Below are 15,950 nucleotides of genomic sequence, written 5' to 3' on the forward strand. Positions count from 1 at the left end.
AATATACACTATGACTGCTGTTGTGACAGTGTTTAGGATCTTATTTAGTAGTTTAACTCACCTTCAAAACGTTAGTTTGCTGCTATTCGAAAGGCAACCGGCTCATGCTTCCGCGTTTCAAAACACGACTTGAGTAAATCCAGATGTTGAAACAGAAACAGCGTCAACACTTTAACCTATATTGGTGAACAAAGATATTGCTGCAAATATACAATATGACTGCTGTTGTAACATGTTTATGGTATTCTTAATCTTTACTACTTTACATTTGAAAAACAACGCGATTCACCTTCACTTCACTCGTAAATCCCTTCCAGAAAGTTGAAACCGCACCAAACAGTGTCTCACTGCGCTCTGCAAATCGGGGTCTCTTCTTCTCTGCTCCTCCTAAATGTAGGCGGCACCACAAACTCGGGACAGCGCCACTTGTGGCCATAACTATGGCCATAGACAGACAATTGTTAAGAGGCTCCCACGCAGGTAGATGGAGGTTAAGCAAGGTTAAGGGTAACTACTCAAGGGAATATTATTCACCTGATGGTTTTCACTTTGAATTGGAGGTAAACGGATGGACAGGTTTGATTGATTGATTGAAAACTTTATTAACAGATTACAGAATGGGTACAATACAGTACGGCTCAATACACACAATTGTTAAGGGGATGCAGACCAGAGAGAGACTTTCGTCTTGTTTACATCAGGGTCCTTTATTGCATAGATTCAGTGTCAATACAGGGTTATACCATTTACAGAAGGGACAGGAACACCTCTGGGGGAGGAGTTGCAATTTACATTCAATGTCACATTCCTGTTAAGTGCAGAGAGGACTTAATGTCAAGTGCTGTTGAGGCTCTGTGGCTGCAGGTTCACCTACCTCCTTTAAAACCGTTGTTGCTGGGATGTTGTTACAGGCCACCCAGATCTGATATCAACACCTGGATCATTTGTGTGAAATTATTGATAAAGTATGTGATGTAAATAGAGAGATTTATCTACTGGGAGACCTGAACATAAATTTTCTCTCATTAGGCTGTCTGTTAAAAAAGAAGCTTTTTACTGTAACAAATGCTTTTGGTTCAGGTCATTAATCAACCGACCAGGGTGATGACTAATAGGAGGGAGTCACATCATCGACCTGCATCGATCACATTTATACTAACGCTGGGGAACTGTGCTCAGAAGCTGTATCTGTACCTATTGGATTCAGTGATCACAATCTAGTAGCTATATCCAGGGAAGCCAACGTCCCAAAGGCTGGGCCTAATATAGTGTTTAAGAGATCATATAAGTCATTCTGCTGTGATTCAGATGTGGATGATGTTAAAAACATTTGTTGGTCAGATGTGTGTAAAGAGAGGGACCCAGATGCTGCACTTGATGTGTTCATGAAATTGCTGCTTCCAGTTATTGATAAACATGCACCTGTCAGGAAGCTAACTGTCAGGACTGTTAGTGCACTGTGGATTGATGAGGAGCTAAAGAAATGTATGGGTGAGAGAGATAAAGCAAAAGGAACAATGTGATTAAACTGAATAGGAAAAAGAAGAAAATGTATTATGAAACTAAGATAAATAATATAAAGCATGATGGAAAAAGCTCTGGGGTACTTTAAATAATATTACGGGCAGAAAGACCAATTCAACACCATCCTTCATTGAATCAGAAGGGGCGTTTATTACTAAACCTTTAGACATTGCCACGCACAATGTGTGTGATGGTGAATGTGTGTGAGGCTGAATGTGTGTGAGGGTGAATGTGTGTGAGGGTGTGTGACGGTGAATGTGACGGGTTGAAGTTGTGTACTTCTCAGGGGAGATTTAAAAAAGCTTTAGAGGATAAAATTATTCAGGAGTACAGTTATATTATCACATAGCTCTGCTCAGCGTCTATTGCACATGCTTCACGTCAGTACTTGTGCACTGAATAAAAAAAAATATACCAATCACTCAAGTTAGGTTGTTTAGACTGAAGAAAGGAGAACAGCAAGGAGATACGTTGACGTTATATCTTTATTTTCTCTCTCACTATTTTCGAGAAAATACGGCGATAATGTCTTCGTCACTGGGGTGTTTGGAAGATGATGATCATTCTGACCTCCACCAGCTTTTTCGTATTAGGGGCTTGCGTCGCTGGTCTAATCCCCACCTGCAGTCCTCCAAAGCTGCGGCTGGATAGGTATTGAACCTCCGGTTCTACAGCTGGACTGTGCAGGAGGCGTCGGCTGTTTGTGAGAAACTGGCTGCCTCTGGGGTGAATGATGTTTTGCTATGCGAGTGCCGGTTGTGTTGCTAATGCTATGGGGGTTAGCTGCACAATTTTACGAAGGCCGGCCCCAGACTGGGGTCCTTTGTTCGGCCTCTTAGGCGACGGACGGAGGGTCCTGGTTTGAAGCCCATGATAGTAAAGCTAGTGGGCAGCGACCGAGATCTGGTTGAAACCCGGGGTCTCTGGACAAGCGGATTCTTCTCTGTCCCGTGAAGGCCCCATCTTTCAAATGAATGGAAGTTAAACCCTAAACACGAGGAAAAGTGAGTTTGGATCTTCGTTATCGGAAGCTCCAGGCTCACGTCGGCTGCAGCCCATATGGGAATTGTGCCGACTCCGCTGTATGTCTGTTAAATCACCGTTCTGAAAACTGTTGACTTTTCTTTTTCTCTACTCTCTTAGGATGAGGAGGGAATCGGACGGCGGCCTGTCTGAAGTGTGGCTTATTATGTTCTTGTGTACAGTTCAGGTGATAGCTGTTTAGCTTGCGTGCTAGCTGGGTGAGCTAACTGTTAGCCAGTTAGCTGCGGCGCTAGCTCGTCGCGTTCACTAGGCTAGGAACGTTAGCTTGTTGCTATCAGTCGGCCTGTTTTGGATGTTAGCTTAATGCTACACTGTTGTACTTTGCTGTGAGAATAACAAGCCTTAACACTCTGACTACGACGTCATCTTTGACAGAGGATGTTAGTCGACCCTACACTGTGTGCCCTGCCAGCGAGGACTTCGTCAACATGGAGAACATAGCGGCTGGTTGGCGCAGCGGACATTGCCCTCGTCACCAACGTAGGAGACGCCGGGTTCGACTCCGGCTGTCGCCGTTGACCAGTGTTTGCAATCCTCTCAGCGCCCAGGGTGTAGGTAGGAGTCGAGTTTCCTGGTCCCACGCCCTGAAAGATTGGCCGTGTGGACCGCGGAAATTCTCCCGCCATAGAGTACGTCACTCGGCGCGTTTCTATTGGTAAGACTTCCGTGGGTTATTCAGGCTCCATGTTATGGACCTCTGTTACAGGGAGTTTCAGAGCCTCCTCCTCAGGGAGTTCAGAGCCTCCTCCTCAGGGAGTTTCAGAGCCTCCTGTGAGTTCAGACCCTCCCTCCCAGTGAGGGAGCCTCCTCAGAGTTTCAGAGCCTCCTCCTCAGATTGTCAAGGTGAGTAGAACTTAAAAAGAAGTTCTGCTCTGTTGTATGTGGTTGCAATATGTCTTTTCAATCTATTGCTCACGTGGGAAGTCTTTCTGGGGGTTCCCCGTCCTCTCCTTTTTGGAGTAGGTGGACAGGGTATTGTTTAGGGTTTCCCTGACTCCTCGCCTTACAGGTCTGTTGAGTCATGGTTTTCCCCCCGTCATAGGGGTACGCCGCTCACCGTCCCCTCTTATGAAGTGTGGTTGACGGGGTGGTGTTTCCCTCAGCTGCGTCGCATGGGACCCATGTCCGTATTTTTTTTTCTTTTTTCTGTAAAAATAAAAAATTCAAAAAGCGGCTTCTTGTCGTTCTCCCAGGCGGCTTGGAGGAACGGTATCTGGTGTCTTGTTAGACTATCCATTGATGTGTTTTGGGTCTCGACGTGTACATAGTGCTGACCCTGGGTGTTTCTGATAGGAATCATGCATGAGGCTTGCGCGCCTTAGTTGCTCATCATTAAAACAGCGTTTTTATGGGGCAACTGGGATGGAGTTTGTCTCTTCCGAGCGCCAGTTTACTAGGTTTGTCTCTACGAATTCTCGTTCATATCTGGGGGATGTTAATGGAATAGATCAAAACATAGGTAGAGGGGTCTCACGCCTTTGGGGTGGGCCACTAAGCGCTGTACATAAGGGACCGTCTGGGTGGCGCCCTCTATATTGTTTTAGATCGACACGCGTACCTACCCCCCTCCTAGTGTTGGGGATGTCGGCGTGATTAGGGCATGGGACTGGTTCTGGTCGCGCCGGTCCAGATCAGTTAACCTGTTGTCCACCGGGGACGCAGATCTGCTGTTCTGGTACCCTGAGGGACTTGTGCTTTTTTAAGGGGGAAAAATGCCGGGTCGGCCCGGGTGTCACAGGGTTTTGACGTTATGGAGATGTTCGTGGTTGTGTTACTGCGTGTTACCCCTCACTGTACGGCTGAGGGGGCCTGGTCTCTCCATTCTTTTCGCCCCTCTCTTCTCCTGTTCAGCATGGCTGGGAGGGGGCTGTTGAGGTGATTCTTTTGGAATTCCTCTGGCATCCCTGTGTACGGCCCGGTCCGCCGGGCCCGGTCCGAAATTGTTTCGTCGACCCGTAGGCCTGGGATAACCCCTTTTTGAAAACTGAAACACTTGTACTGCGGTATAGCCAGTGTATACACGCAGATGTGTTTTGGAGTTTTTTCCTGAGGGGTTATAGGAACAACCACCTCATGTTGAACCAAGAGGGTGGTTGGTTCCCTGGTGTGTTGGAGCGGAGTCAACTCCCGGGTTACCCGTTTGAGTGTGCCCCTGCACATTCATGACATCTGCCAATCGTGTCAGCCTTCTCTGCCTCGGCCCCTCTAGAGTCGGGTTTTTTTTGTGGAGGCTTTGACATGGTGCACAACAATGCCAGCATACGCCCCTTCCGCCGGGGTGCTGTTTCAGCTGACCCCTTTGGCGCCTGTCTCGTCCGCAGTGCTCCAGGCTCGGGTCAAGTGCCTGCTGCCTGGATTGAGGGATCGGCCTCTTCTGGAGGTCGTCTACCCGGTGCGCTGCCTGCTGCCGCTGTAGGTGTAGCCTCTTGAGTGCTTCGAGTTACAGCCATGCTGACTGCCTGAGTATGCCAGGGTCAGTGAGCCAGGTGGCGTGCTATTGGGGGGAAGGGCCTGCTCTTTGATGGGCCCTGTCCGAATACGCTGGCCATGTGGGGGGCGGTGTCACTAGTGACCGCCTGGTGAGGTCTCGATGCTGTGGCGTCATTGGCCTCTCCGGGCCCCCTTTTCCGGGGGGATCCCTTCTGGGTCTGGGTTCTCCTTCGCGCTCCGCTGCTACGGCCTTGCCACGGGGTTGAGCTTTGCTCTTGACCCCATGATTTTGGGGGTGGTAACGAAGTTTGTTCCTTCCGTTCGTTCCCTGGTGGCATGCGGGTTGTGCGTGTGCGTAGTCGTGGGTGCGTCCCACTGTCTGCTCACCCTGTGCGTTAAGTTGCTCGAGTTCCTCTTCGCACGGTCGGATCCGTCTCCCTCCCATCCTCCAAAAGGGAGGGTCCCTCCAATAGGGAGGGTCGGGGGGGCTCGGTCCTCCCCGGTTCTGATGGTTGTGGGGGGCCTCAGTGGGGTACATTTGTCGAGCTTCTAGCTCCCGCTCAGCTCCTATTATGCAATGAGACGCTGAGCGGGAGCTAGTGTGATACAGAACGTTAGGTTATGACTATAACCAAGTTCTGTTAACACTAGTGGACGCTCAGCGTCTAGACGCCGCTGCGGCCCTTGATTTTTCATTGTGGTGAAATTTGTTGGGAAGGAGATGAGTGTGTGGCACCACCCCTGCTTATGTAGGTAAGCGGATGGGGGTGTGGCCAGATGAATGCTGGCATTTAAAGGTACATTTTGAAATGTATTCAGTATATATGCTGAAGCGAGATATATGCAATGAGACACTGAGCGTCCACTAGGGGCGGCGTGGCTCAGGGGTAGAGCGGGTCGTCCAATGATCGAAGGGTTGGTGGTTCGAATCCCGCTCAAACCCATGTCCATCCCACTGCCGTTGTGTCCTTGGGCAAGACACTTAACCTACTTGCCTCGTATGAATGTGTATGCATATGAATGAATGTTGGTGGTGGTCGGAGGGGCCGTAGGCGATGATTATTCGCCACGCTTCCGTGAGTCTGCCTCAGGGCAGCTCTGGCTGCAATTGTAGCTTACCACCACCGGTATGACTGTGTATGAACGAATAATGGACTCTGTGAAGCGCTCTGGGTCTCATGAAGAGCGCTATATAAATCCAAGTCATTATTATTATTATTAGTGTTAACAGAACTTGGTTATAGTCATAACCTAACGTTTTTCTTTCTTATATTAAAATATATTTAGTTTTTAAGAATTTGTAAAGGATAGGCAAAAATAAGCATGTGCTTCAGCCTATTCCTTTTCTTCGGTCGTTGATTTTGGATTTTGTGTGTGAGCTTTCCTTGAATATGTACATTTGTGATTTTTATTTTTTATTTAATTTTTTCAAGTCCACACGGGTGTGTTTGATTTGTCTGTAAACAAGACCGAAAAATAAACTTAATTCATTCATTCAATGTGTGTGTGAGGGTGAATGTGTGTGAGGGTGAGTGTGTGTGTGAGGGTGAGTGTGTGTGTGAGGGGGTGTGTAAGTGTGCGAGAGAGGAGTGTGTTTAGGTGTGTTATTCAAAATGAAACCACTAGTGATGCCACTATGCCAGAGGAGAGTTTTTAGGCCTAGTTGTTATTCAGAATGAAACTTTAGCTCAATCATCTATATGACTAGTGATGCCACTATCTCACTAACTCTAATCAGTAACTGATGAGCTGCTCTGCCCCCTAGTGCCCCTCACAGGAAATACTTTGTGTAAAGAGCTTTGCATCTATGACTTGTTTAAAAAAAAATAAAGAGTCTATTGCTTTGTGTTAATTGGTAACATAATCTCCATAAATACAATTGTTTTAGTATTTCACCTGTTGGATGACTCCATTTCCCAGGGATTATTACCAGCCAGCTTCCTCTGAATTTACGATAAAATACAGTGTTTACTGTAAAGCTTTTATTTAACATAACATACAGTATTATTTAAATTGTTTTTATTGTTTTTCAACATTATATACATACATACAAACATACATACAATACATGACTACACAATACTTTTAAATGAAAAATAAAGTAGACAAAAAGAGAAAAAGAAAAGTAATAATAATAATAAAAGATAAAAGAAATTTGCATCGTTCTTATACAGGTTGTCACATGCCATACATAAATTGCCTATCTACTGTAATAAATCACTGTCTTATGCCTAAACATCCTCAGCCAGGAATTTTAGATCAAAATAATCTAAAAATGGCTGCCAAACTTGGAACATTTTCTGGGTAGAGCCCCTGGTGGAGTACTTTATAAGTATCTCAAGTTTTAGGTGTGCCATCAAGTTTCTCAAGTTCAAGTTTCTTTAATAGTTGTCATACAGAAGTACAGAATACTTTTATACAAAATGCTTCTTTCTGTTATGCTCCAGAGACTGTGCTAGACCAGTGGTTCCCAAAGTCGGGGTCGCGACCCAAAGGTGGGCCGCGAGCAGCCACGGGAGGGCTGCGAGATGATTTAAAAAAAATAAATAAAAAATCAGGCCACTGAACTTAGAAGCAGGCCAGGACAGTGTTTCTAGTTGTATTCTAAAATTCTATTCTATTGTATTCTAAAATGTGACTATATGGTTTTATATTAACTTAATAAATAAACAAAAACGAAAAATCTACTTATTTCAACGAACATTTCAAACTAAATAACAGATTATGCACATAAAACGCTGAAAACAACCGAAGCAACAATAGTATTTTAATGAGGCTATTATTATTATCATTATTATTTTGCAACAAGTTAGCCCTCTCATAAATAGCACATATAAATGAATAACTAACTTGAACTAACTTAATAGGATTGAAGTGATATTTGGCTTAAAAAATCGGTCACCTGACAAAAAAAAAGAAAAAAAAAGCCTGACGATGTGCATTGGGCCGCGGCTCTCTGACGCCTTATTTTCTGGGTCCCGGCCTGAAAAGTTTGGGAACCCCTGTGCTAGACAAAAGATAAGTATGAAATAAAATAGTATAGTATAGTAAAAATAGAAGTAAAAAATAGAAGTCACGTACGTAGACACAGTGTTCAGTATATACATATGTACAATGTTCAATGCAGAATAGAAGTAACTGAGTTACCATACAATATACAATATACTATGCAATATACTAATATACAATATACTATATAGTGCAAAGCAGAAATGGGATGAGGTACAATTTACAGTAAGGTGTACTGAGGTATGGGTTGTAGTGCAAATCCTTTACCAATAAATATAAAGTGTGTTTAGGTGTTCTAAAGTGTGGAGAGTGGGTGCTGCATTGTGTTGTTTGTTTAAAGTGAGTGTGTGCGTGTGGATGTGTGTGTTGTGAGTGCATTTGATGGTTGTTGCATATAGTGTTATTGTTCATTGAGCAACCTGATGGCCTGGGGATAGAAGCTTCTTCTGAGTCTTTCTGTGCTTGCCATGAGACTCCGGTATCGCTTGCCTGACTGAAGCAGTTCAAAGAGGCAGTTGTTTGGGTGGCTGGAGTCCTTGATAATTCTCTTAGCCTTACCCCTGCACCGCTTGTTGTAAATGTTCTGGAGAGTGGGAAGCCCCCCTCCAATTGTGCGTTCGGCTGAACGTGCCACTCTCTGTAGTCTGCTACGGTCTTGTGTGGTGCTATTCCCAAACCAGGAGGTGATATTGCCAGGATGCTCTCTATTGTACATGAGTAGAAGTTCTTAAGGATCTTCTGACTGACTTGGAACTTCCTTAGGCGCCTGAGGAAGTAGAGGCATTGTCGTGCCTTCTTCACAACACTGTCAATGTGTGTGGTCCATGTCAAGTCCTCGGATATGTGGGCTCCGAGGTACTTAAAACTGTTCACTCTCTCAACCGGTGCCCCGTCGATGCTGAGGGGGCTGTAGTCCCTGACCCCCGACCTCCTAAAGTCCACAATCATCTCCTTTGTTTTGCTGACGTTCAGGGAGAGGCTGTTCTCTTGGCACCATCCCGCCAGGACCTTGACCTCTTCCAGGTAGGCCCTCTCGTCGTTTGCAGAGATCAGGCCCACCACTACTGTGTCGTCAGCAAATTTGATGATTGTGTTGTTGTTCCGCTGAGCCACACAGTCATGTGTGTACAGGGAGTAGAGGAGGGGACTCAGAACACTGCCCTGGGGGGCCCCTATGTTGAGGGTGATGGATGAGAAGGTGCAGTTGCCTGCTCTCACCACCTGGGGTCTGCCCGTCAGGAAGTCCAAGACCCACTGGCAGAGGTCATAGTTCAAGCCCAGGTCCCTGAGCTTGGCTATGAGTTTGGAGGAGACTATGGTATTGAATGCTGAGCTGTCACACATCACATCTTCGACCCAGTGTGGAGGAATGGCTGACTTCAAGTTAAGCAAAATAAGGTGTCTAGCCAACAAAGAGGAGAAGGCCACTGCATCTGATTGAGTGACAGATACCCTAATTTTGCGAGGGAGCACGCCAAAGACTGCAATCAAGTGGTTAGGGCTGATCTCCCTGTCACAGATGAAGGAAAAGGTTTAAAAAACAGAAGGCCAGAATCGGGATAGTGATGGGCATGACCAGAACATATGGCAGAGAGTGGCTGGAGCCTGATGGCACCTGGGGCAGGTCGGATCCACATCCGGGTAGATCTCGGCAAGTCTGCTCTTAGAGAGGTGTAGTCTATAAAATACCTTGAATTGGAATAATCCATGTCTGATGCAGACAGATGAGTGTATTCTTTTAATTGCCAAGAATCGTCCGGGATTTCAAGTCCCATATCATTACCCCATGACTCCCTGATACAGTCCAGTGATGGGGATGCCATCTCTTGGATATCACTGTATAGTGAACTCACTATCCTCTTCTGTTTTGGGTCTCCTTCCAGCCACTTATCAAGCCACCTATCCGGTTGAAGTACAGGAAAAGAAGCAAAATATTTCTTAACAAAACCCTGCACCTGTAAACATCTGAAAAATGTGAGCGGGGAATGTCATACCCGCCTACCAACTGTTCAAAGGACATAAACAGCCCTTCTTTATACAGGTACTTCACCTTCTTTAGCCCCTTTCAGGCCCATGTTCTGAATGCTGCATCCATGAGTGAGGGGCGTAAAAAGTGCATTAGATCATTTGAATGAGAGAGTTTGTTTTGTTTAAGTTAACAGCCACTGTGGTATGCTCAGAATGTATGGATGATGTTGAATTGTGATGTTTGATTGGTTTTTGTTTTTCTTTCTTTTCCGAGGACTCTAATGTTCAGGATTGAATGTGTTGTGAGACTGTGAGATATTAGATGAAAGCGTTTACTTTATGTCATATTATTTGGTTGAGTGTCAAGGTTTAAGGTTTTATTTTAGAAGCGGTGGTGGTTTTGATACACTACTTTCATTTGGGTTTGGTTTTTTATCTTTTAAATGTCTTGGAGGTTGACAGCCACTGTTGTGTGTTGAAGAAGGTATGTGTGGAGGAGCGTTTGAGTGTACATTTTTAGATTTATTTTCTATTTTTTGATCTGTAATTGTGTGGACTGAAAGGAGGTTGAATAGGTCAAAGCGTTAGGTGTCAAGTCACAGGTTCCGGTTGAGAGTGTGTGTGAAAGTTCCAGCAGGATTGATAGAGCTGAATGGATGGTTTTGGAAACGTGGTTTTTATTTTCTTTCATGTTTTAAGAATTTGTGGATTTTTTTTGTTTTTAGGGGTGCGTGGTTATTACACAGACTGGGGCCACAACAGACTGGAGGTGTTTGTTTATTGAAGTGTGTGGCTTTGTTTGATTTTTTCTCTTTTTTCTTCCCAAAATGTTTTTTATGATCTGGTGGGAGAGGACTGTTGAAGGCTGGGATGCATTGGAACAGGTCGATGACAGATAAGTAGTGCCACCACATTTTGCATATGGAATTAATGGCTTCCCTTAAAGAATATGTTGACATATTGTGTAATGGGATTTGCTTTGTGCTTGTGTTTCTTCAACAGCTCAGTCGAGGAGGGGTTTGCAGATCAGCTCGGGAGGACACATGAATACATTACATTAACGTGGTAACGTAGGGTTTCATCTTCCCTGTTACTCTGCAGTCCAGCAGTGGTCAGTTACCAAATTGTGGTAGGAGAATTCTTGTATGCATTCGCCCCCGTCTCTACAGAACCCCATGCGGGTGGGGCCAGGTTGTAATAACTGAACAGATGGGGTTTTGGGACAAATTTCCAGGCTAAAAAACTCATCTGACGACCAGGTTGTCATGACAGGAAGGATGACTGGACCTGGGGGCATGCCTGGCCTGGGGGGCGGAGCCGGCCTGAGGGCTGAGCTGAAGAATGTGGGCTAGAGTCTCTGAGAGATTATGGATGGAGTGGACTGTGGGGGACAGGGAGGTGACTGTACAAATAGCTACTGATGGGCTTTGTTTTGTGCACATTTGATTTGGTAAGACGCGCAAACAAAGGGCAGATAGATTACACAACGCAGGGATAGGTAGAAGCATTCACATAGGTAGGTTATAGCCAGAGTGAGGATAGGAAGTGAAAGAAATTTTTCGTTGAAAATCTGCTTTCCTCTACCAGACTGGGCTGTGGAAACCAAGGTGGTAAGGTTATGACCATTATATGTGTCATAAAGGGGGGAGGATAGATGGGAAGCAGTTGATTGATTATGCAAATGTGATTGTACTATTTTTAAGAAAATATTAGCAGAAAGAAGATATTATCTCAGAGAATGAATGTAAAGTGAAAATATTGTGATACTAATTATGTTTTCTCTCCCAGATCATATAAAAGAATGTGGAAACAAACTTTCTGTAACTTAAGAAAATTGGGTTTTAAAGAATTTGTGATTTATTATACTTTAATGTGTAATGTTTAGATTAAATTGTTTTAATTGGTTTCAACAAATGACCTCTGGCTGTGAGCCCAGAGGAACAAAGCCTGATGAAAGTAAGTGGGAAACACTGTTTCAAAGGCAGGATAAGTTAAATGGGAGAACTGATAAACGGGTTATGAGCACTCCCGGGAGGGGATCATAGTCAGGGGCAACGGTGAGGGAAAATTGAGAAAGATTGAGAGAAATTCAAAATGTATGATTTTTATATTAATGTTAAATTGTATGGCTAGTATGTATAGAAATCAAGTCAAGGTACTTGTTTATGACATTATTAAAATGTCAAAGGGAGGAATTGTGGTACCCTTGACTGGGATTTCATAATCAAAACTGTGAGATCAACCCTGAAAACTGAAAATATCTGTGGTAATAGTTAATTCATGCATTACATGGACTCTCAGAAGTGATAGAGCAAGAAAGATGCAACGTCAGAATTGTGTGACATTCCGGAGGAGCCGTCAGGGAAAACCCCCTCTGTCCAAACATGGGAAGCAAACAGCCCCAAAAAGGAGGGGGCCACAACCCACGAGGAAGGACATGTTGGGACCGATAAGCCCCAGAAATAAGCCCCAGAAAGGAATGTTAAAAGGTCTGAGGTCGTCGGACCTCCTCGCTGCTGGGAACTGGAAGAAGACACCGGCGGGGAGGTCAGGGGGGGGCTGACCAGCCTCCCCCGGAGGGTCATCTGGGGAGGGGCGCCATGTGTGGAGGCAAGGAAAACTATGGGGAGAGTCAGGGTATAAAACAGTGTGTTTTGGTGAGGGAGAAGAGGCCAGCTCATGACCCACCACGACCGTTCCCCAGGGGGTTTGAGTCTGCGCCTCCATCACCCACCGACCATGGTTTCTACGTTGCCGCTATGTAAGTAAACTGGATATAATCACTGTTGGTGATAACTTAAGAGGAAGATGTCTATTTAGACCAGGTTTACCATATGGCGGCAACAAAGTACTATTGGTCTATTTCATTGACATAACATGAATACTATTAATGTGCAAGATTGTCTTGATGTGAGAGCCATCGTGTCTGGGCTATTGTAATTAACCTCATCAAATCCTTTTGTACAATCATGTATTATGCTGAATATATTCCTGTATGTAACCAATGCATTATCTCTTGGCCGCTCTGCAAATAAACGAGTTTGGACCATAGCTCCTGGTTGTCTGGCTGTACAAGCTTATTTCTCATCTGACTAAGTCAGGTGAGGAGACCATTCTATCACTCTGTGATCTTTTCCTTCATCCAGTTAGCAACCTCATTGTGCTGAAATTAACCATAGTTATTACATGGCGTTTTCACATTCGCCGAAATGCTTGCTTGTGATTGGTCAACAGCCCCCCGACTGCGGTCATTATTTTTCGATAATGACCGCAGATTTTTCAATAATGACCGCAGAGCGCAGCTGTTCGCAATCAAGCCCACTGACACACTGTTTCAGTGCTGCCGGCGATGACAGGGGGCGGAGCAACGAGCGGAGCCTGAACACAGCGGAGCCAGAACAGAGGCTGCTGCTCGCGATAATAATAATCACTTTATTTGGGCTGACAGAGCCACAGAACTGCGATTTGTCAAATGAATTAGGTATATTGTTAGTAAGTTAGCCATGTAATAAGCGGGATAATGTATAGCTTTACTCGGTCATTGTCGCAAAATAATTGACCTTCACTCCGTTTAAAACACCTCGGCGCGGCGCCTCGGTATTTTAAACTCCGTGTCGGTCAATTATTTTGCGACAATGACCTCCTAGCCATACATTATCCCTTACATATTCATTAGGAATACACGACAGTCACTTTATGGATGTTGACCTGCTTAGAGTCAGCTGAGCAGGTGATGAGGAGAGATGAAGAGTTGTGAACTGGTGAAGGTATGGGCAGAGTTACACTAGCAACTATTCCCTATAGAGAAAGACCTATCCATCCTTATCTATCAACTATTCCCTATAGAGAAAGACCTATCCATCCTTATCTATCAACTTGTATACCCCCCCTGTTATGTCTATTATGTCTCACTCTTGTCTTTATTATTTTAAGACTGTGTATTTAGGACTGTGTTGTTATTATCTAGGACTGTGTGACTGTTGGCACCTAGGGCTGCATTTTAAATTGTGTTCATTCATTCATTAATCTATCAACTATTCCCCATAGAGCAGGACCTATCTATCTATCTATATCTATAATACTGTATATGCCATAGTATCTACAACTGTTCCATACCTGTATACATACATGTATATATATATTATATCTATATCTGTATATATCCCATACCTACTCTTAATTACACTACTGGCCAGCATGGTTTACTACCATAGTATATTTATATCTGTTTCACCCTTTACACCTTTTATACCTGATACACTGTAGCATAAATGATACTGTATCAGTTTATCACCAGTAGCTTATTATATAAATATATCACATGTAATCACTTGTATGTTGTTAACACTTTGGCTGCCATGAAACGTGTTTAGACGTCATTGCCGGCCATGCTCAAGTTGCCGGAGGACGCTGTACAGCGTCCTTATATCAATATTTCAAAAATCTGCGATCGGATTCATATGTCCCCTCCGCTGGCCTGAGATCCACCAGGAGGACCCACTGAGCTCTCTGGTGGTTCAGGAGCGCCATCTGGTGGCCGATCGGCGCAATCGCTTAAACAGGAAGTGGCATAGAGGTTGTGCTGGACGTCCGTATTACTTCCGGGCACTCGCTATAGGTCCCGGCATTCTAGCTCGTCACAATACACAGTGATCGATTGCCAATAACTCGATAAACAACATGATTTGGACGTATATACCATTATACAAGCTGGAGATGGACCGGGTAAATCTACATCCCATAATGATAAGATTTCTACTCTACGATGATCGCCCAACGGCGCGCGGAGACTGGGGTGAGTTTTAGCGTGTAACGTTACCGTCTTCGATACTAACTGCTATTATCAACATTTGACCCACATTAGATGATTGGTATAACGCTGCCCACGGAATTATAAACGCCCCCTAGCCCATCCGGTCAACATCAGATGACGTGTAGTAACTTCTAAAAGTACGTCTAGTTAGAATTTTTTATATCGCGCTAATTGCCATAAAACTATTGCATCATCAATATAATGCATTTGGGGCTATAGATCACGTTCTGGAGAAAGCTGCAGAAAGAGATGAAAACATACTTATACATTAGACCATACTTTACTATGAATATGTGAATGAAAAAGTTTAACGTTGCTACACAATGAACAATACATATAGGACTTTGAATGGGCCCTAATAATGGCAATGTAGCAATAGAATTTAAAAAGTTATAGCCATGCAAAGAAGGGGTACTTCTCCATAGACAAATAGAGCCGGCAACCTATGGTATATCATGAATTTAACCCAAGGCAACCAAAGTGTTAATGCACGTTACTGTTAGATGTGCAGTCTGGTTAGATGCCCACCTATGTGCAATGACAATACATTTGAATGTAATCTGATCTAATCTAATCTGGTTAGATTATTGTTGTGTTTAAAGGTTATGTAAAATGTTGGACACAGAACTACAGTGGAGAGTTCCGCTGCTCTTGAGCCAGGGATCCACACCCCCAACCTCCAGGACCGTCGTGCTCTTGGGCCTGGGATCCACACCCCCAACCTCCAGGACCGTAGTGCTCTTGGGCCTGGGATCCACACCCCCAACCTCCAGGACCGTGGTGCTCTTGGGCCTGGGATCCACACCCCCAACCTCCAGGGGGCCGTAGTGCTCTTGGGCCTGGGATCCACACCCCCAACCTCCAGGACCGTAGTGCTCTTGGGCCTGGGATCCACACCCCCAACCTCCAGGACCATAGTGCTCTTGGGCCTGGGATCCACACCCCCAATCTCCAGGACCGTAGTGCTCTTGGGCCTGGGATCCACACCCCCAACCTCCAGGGGGCCATAGTGCTCTTGGGCCTGGGATCCACACCCCCAACCTCCAGGACTGTAGTGCTCTTGGGCCTGGGATCCACACCCCTAACCTCCAGGACCGTAGTGCTCTTGGGCCTGGGATCCACACCCCCAACCTCCAGGGGGCCGTAGTGCTCTTGGGCCTGG

This window comes from Notolepis coatsorum, assembly GCF_963971535.1.
Source record: "Notolepis coatsorum genome assembly, chromosome: 16".
NCBI classification, from domain to species: domain Eukaryota; kingdom Metazoa; phylum Chordata; class Actinopteri; order Aulopiformes; family Paralepididae; genus Notolepis; species Notolepis coatsorum.